The sequence below is a fragment of the Pelobates fuscus genome, chromosome 1 (assembly GCF_036172605.1).
Source record: "Pelobates fuscus isolate aPelFus1 chromosome 1, aPelFus1.pri, whole genome shotgun sequence".
Classification (NCBI taxonomy): Eukaryota; Metazoa; Chordata; class Amphibia; order Anura; family Pelobatidae; genus Pelobates; species Pelobates fuscus.
In genome coordinates, this window is record NC_086317.1 from 336,265,000 (window position 1) to 336,271,050 (window position 6,051).

Consider the following 6,051-nt stretch of genomic DNA (forward strand, 5'->3'; position numbering starts at 1 on the left):
AATCACTGCACGCGCAATTTCAGTTAGTCCCTCATAGATTGATGTCGTTATTATTGGTGGGAATTCCAGTTAGTTGGTTCTCAGCTAATTTTTCCGCCCACTTTACCTCAGCACAGCATTTCTCCACAACTTTGTTGCTCTTTGTTGGTGTTAAGACCTGCAGTGGTTATGGTACTGCGGTCTTCTATTCCTTTCCCAACAGCTGAGCATAAGTGATTATAGCTGCAGCAGGGAGTAGAGGAATAGTGTAGATGAATGCAGCTTCCAAAACGATTCTCCCCAGCAAATAGAATATTCCCCAAACATGAGCCTAGACTTCATGAAGGGTGTAACAGGAATTAGGTTTATTGAAAACACACTGGCTTTTATGAGAAATCCTCCGGCAAGAGGACCTCCCACAGCAAACAAAGACATTAGCCAATCATCATACAGTTTTACAGTAATACACGCCTTCCCTCTGCCTGGGAGATATTGAGATAAGTTAAGGAATAAATCAATTATCTTCAGGCAGAGGGCACACAATTTCCCAAAAGTTGGAACACCCCTTTCCCCACAAGGTATCCGCACAAATCTGGGGGACAAACATATTCAAATTTCACCCAGATCAGTTCAGGGGTTCTTAAAAAGTATGGAAGTCATGTTTTACCGACCACACACAAGGCTCCTGCCCAAAGCAGTTCCACGAATTCAGCGTGTGCGGTCGGTCAATTAAGAAAAAGGTAAAAAACGATCAAAGTACCGAATGGATCCTCCTGGCTCATAGGAGCGATTGCTCCCCTTTGTCTGTACGAACAAAACTACTGAATGGCGCTCTTCGGGCTGTTCGGTAATTAAGAGAAGCAGGCGTTCGGTAGTTTCAGCGGTGGTTCGTGAGGTCGAGTGTCCAATTTCAGTTACAGACACTCGACGGCCAAGTCCCGCTGACTCCCCTCGTGTGAACAAGATGGCCGCCGTTTTCTATTCCACGTGGCGTTCAGCTATATGAACAGCGGCCACCCAGGGAGCCCTTAATAATCGGTTCTTTTGAACTTAATGAGCCAGGAGGGTGGTCGGTGTTAGGTAGTTTCAAACTACCGAACCAATATTCAATATCCATGCAGTAAAGGGTGGAAACAAACAAATAAAGAAGAAAATGTTACATAAAAGTCAATTTTCTTCACAGTTGGTAATTATTATAACTTTGAAATTATTTGTCATTTCCTGTCAGGATTTGATCTAATCTTTTGCAACATTATTTTACTAAATATTATATAGTTACATAATTACATAGCTGAAAAGAGACTTGCGTCAATCAAGTTTAGGATTCCTTATTTACTATTTACTAATAGTAATTACAAATTAAGATTTGTTGCAATTAGTGATGTCCCGAATGGTTCGCTGGCGAATAGTTCCTGGCGAACATCGCTTGTTCGCGTTCGCCACGGATGGCGAACATATGCGCTGTTCGGTCCGCCCCCTATTCGTCATCATTGAGTAAACTTTGACCCTGTACCTCACAGTCAGCAGACACATTACAGTCAATCAGCAGCAGACCCTCCCTCCCAGACCCTCCCACCTCCTGGACAGCATCCATTTTACATTCATTGTGAAGCTGCATTCTTAGTGAGAGGAGGGACAGTGTAGCTGCTACTGATTTGATAGGGAAATTGATAGCTAGGCTAGTGTATTCAGTGTCCACTACAGTCCTGAAAGACTCATCTGATCTCTGCTGTAAGGACAGCACCCCAAAAAGCCCTTTTTAGGGAAAGAACATCCGTCTGCTTTTTTTTTTCCCTGTGTAATCTATTTGCAGTTGCCTGCCTGCCAGCATGTGTGCAGGCTCACAGTGTATACTGTGCCCACTTGCCCAGTGCCACCACTCATATCTGGTGTCACAATAGCTTGCATTTAACAAAAAAAAACTTTTTCCTGCCAGGGCACAGTGTCACACCAGTGCAACTCATATCTGGTGTAACAGTAGTGTACATTTAAAAAAAAAAAAATAGCAGTTAGTTGTCTGCCAGCGTGTGTGTCAGGCTCACAGCGTATACTGTGCCCACTTGCCCAGTGCCACCACTCATATCTGGTGTCACAATAACTTGCATTTAACAAAAAAAAACTTTTTTGACTGTAATATAATAGTCAGTTTCCTTCACACGTGTGCGTTTCAGGGCCTGCCAGGGCACAGTGTCACACCAGTGCAACTCATATCTGGTGTACCAGTAGTGTACATTTTTAAAAAAAACATTTTTTTTAACTGTAATAGATTGAATAGCAGTTAGTTGTCTGCAATCGTGTGTGTCAGGCCTACAGCGTCTACTCTGCCAACTTCTGCCAGTGCACAGTGCCAATCATATCTGTTGTCACAGTAGCTTGCACGCATAGTACCACTAATCGGGGAAAAAAATGACAGGCAGAGGCAGGCCACCCCGCAGGGGCCGTCGTGGTCGTGGTGCTGTGATTCCCTTTGGCCCTAGAATAATGCCCAGTGTTCAGAGGCCACGTACCCTGAACTCGAAAAGTTCTGAGGACATAGTTGACTGGCTAACACAGGACACCCAATCTTCTACAGCTTCCGCTCAGAACCTTGACGCACCATCCTCCTCCAGCTTAGCTTCGGGCGCATCTCAAGTTACCACTCGCCCGCCTGCCGCCACTACCAACACTAGCACCACAGCCGCTTCACTGTCAGAGGAGTTATTTACACATCAGTTTGCCAGAGGATGTAGATAACAGGGATATGTCTCAGTCGGGCAGCATTACACACATGGACGTACGGTGTGATGATGATGATGTTGTACCCGCTGCTGCTTCCTTTGCTGAGTTGTCAGATACAAGTGAAGCGGTTGATGATGACGATGCGTCCGTGGATGTCACGTGGGTGCCCCCTAGAATAGAAGAAGAACAGGGGGAAAGTTCAGATGGGGAGACAGAGAGGAGGAGGAGGAGACGAGTTGGAAGCAGAGGGAGGTCGTCGCAAGGAGCTAGTGGCACAGTCAGACAGCATGCATCGGCACCCGGGGTCAGCCAGACAGCACGCCAATCAACCCATGTTGTTGCCACCACCAGAATGCCGTCATTGCAGAGCTCAGCAGTGTGGCATTTTTTTTGTGTGTCTGCCTCTGACAACAGCGATGCCATTTGCAACCTGTGCAAAAAGAAACTGAGTCGTGGGAAGTCCAACACCCACCTAGGTACAATTGCTTTGCGAAGGCACATGATCGCACATCACAAACGCCTATGGGATCAACACATGAGTACAAGCAGCACACAAACTCAAATCAGTGGCTGACTCCACACCAACTGGAGATCGGCAAAGTGCAACGGAAGAAATTTGTTGGCGGCATTGCATTTGGGCAAGTTGACACATGTGCCGTGCATGGCACATGTGTGTAATCTGATCGTACAACGCTTTGTGCATGAGTACCCAGGCTTACAGGACGTCCTTAAGCAGGCCAGGAAGGTGTGTGGCCATTTCAGGCATTCGTACACAGCCATGGCGTACTTTTCCAATATCCAGTGGCGAAAAAACATGCCAGTGAGGCGCTTGATTTGCGACAGCCCGACACGTTGGAATTCAACACTCCTAATGTTTGACCGCCTGCTCCAACAAGAAAAAGCCGTTAACGACCGACTATTTGTATGACCGGGGTGCTAGGCAGCCTCTGCGGAGCTGGGAATTTTTTTGCCACGTTACTGGACGCTCATGCGCAATGCCTGTAGGCTCATGTGTCCTTTTGAGGAGGTGACAAACCTAGTCAGTCGCACCAAAGGCACCATCAGCGACATCATACCATTTGTTTTCTTCCTAGAGCGTGCCCTGCGAAGAGTGCTGGATCAGGCCGTAGATGAGCGTGAAGAGGAAGAGTTGTGGTCACCATCATCACCAGAAACAGCCTTATCAGCACTTGCTGGACCTGCGGCAACGCTGGAAGAGGATTGTGAGGAAGAGGAGTCAGAGGAGGAATGTGGCTTTGAGGAGGAGGAGGAAGACCAACCACAACAGGCATCCCAGGGTGCTCGTTGTCACCTATCTGGTACCCCTGGTGTTGTACGTGGCTGGGGGGAAGAACATAACTTCAGTGAGATCACTGAGGACGAGGAACGGGACATGAGTAGCTCGGCATCCACCCTTGTGCAAATGGGGTCTTTCATGCTGTCGTGCCTGTTGAGGGACCCTTGTATAAAAAGGCTGAAGAAGAACGACCTGTACTGGGTGTCCACGCTACTAGACCCCCGGTATAAGCAGAAAGTGCCTGAAATGTTACCGAATTACGTCAAGTCGGAAAGCATGCAGCAGTTCCAAAATCAATTAAAAAGTATGCTTTACACAGCGTATAAGGGTGATGTCACAGCACAACGGGAATCTAACAGGGGAAGAGGTGAAAGTAATCCTCCTCCTCCCACAACCATGCCGGCAAGGACAGGACGCTTTACAGACGTGTTGTTGATGGAGGACATGCTGAGCTTTTTAAGTCCTACGCATCGCCACAGCCCTTCGGGGTCCACCTTCAGAGAACGACACGACCGACAGGTAGGAGACTACCTCACCTTAACTGCAGATATCGACACTCTGAGGAGCGATGAACCCCTTGACTACTGGGTGTGCGGCCTTGACCTGTGGCCTGAGCTATCCCAATTTGCGATAGAACTTCTGGCCTGCCCCACTTCAAGTGTCCTGTCAGAAAGGACCTTCAGTGCAGCAGGAGGTATTGTCACTGAGAAGAGAAGTCGCCTAGGTCAAAAAAGTCTAGATTACCTCACCTTTATTAAGATGAATGAGGGATGGATCCCGAAGGGACTGACAGTGGGCGATACATTCGACTAAAAAAGGCCTGATAAGGGGGACGTAACAGGGTGTCGCGGATGCTGGACCACCGTGTGATATTTAAATCCCTAGCTCACCCCAGTACCTTGCCCTGTCGTGGTTTCCTGTTCCTGGTTTCCTGAGAGTGCTTTATCATTGTGAATCTGATTTCCTGGTATCCTGATCTTGGCTTTTCCCTGGTTATTCTGAATTTTGGTTTCCCTGACTTGGCTTGTGTAAACGGTATTTATTATTTTCTGGCTTCCTTGACCTCGGCTTTCCCTTTGACCATTCTCTGTCTCTAGCGTAGTCCGGCCATTCTAAGGTCTGGTTTACGCTCTGTCCTTTTATTTTCCTTTTCTTGCCTATGTATATGTTTATGGACTGTTTGCGGTTGTTTGCGTTAAACGGGAAGTTTGGTCTCTCACTGTGAAGCGGGCGTAACCCTTACACTACCTGATCGACACAACATCATACCTGATGTTTTAAAGCACGTTATTCCAAACAATTTAGGAATGTTAGGTGATTTATGCCCTTTATGGATTAAAACCAGACTCTGCATCAACTATGTAATTTTCCATGGGAGTTTTGCCATGGATCCCCCTCCGGCATGCCACAGTCCAGGTGTTAGTCCCCTTGAAACAACTTTTCCATCACTATTGTGGCCAGAAAGAGTACCTGTGGGTTTTAAAATTCGCCTGCCCATTGAAGTCTATGGCGGTTCGCCCGTTCGCGAACATTTGCGGATGTTCGCGTTCGCCGTTCGCGAACCGAAAATTTTATGTTCGCGACATCACTAGTTGCAATATTGAATAATGAATTCTAAAGAAATTAGACAAACTCCTTCTCAGTCACCAAAACCCGGTACTACTCATGACTGTGGAATCCTCAAAATTTTGCAGACTTATCCGTTCACAAAACAATTTATACTGTAATGTCTTCCATGCAAGAAGCAATTGCAAAGTCTGTGGTTCAGGCCATAAGCAATTCAAAACCTAGTGATACGACTCACTGAATTCTGGTCACTTATGGAGTCAGAACAGACTTTAGCTCAGGGATTCAGGAGGTCTGGGAAGGCCTTGATCGGCTTTTACAAGCCCCTAGCTGTTCATAAGGTGAGGAAGGACCAAGACCAAAACAAAATGTGTGTCTCACGCAAAACTGAAGAGTGCAATCAATCACTCAAAATACTTTTTGCTCATGCGCAAGACAGACGAGCTTGGAAGGTCATTCACTGGAGCAAACCTGTCTCCTATAAAACCTCC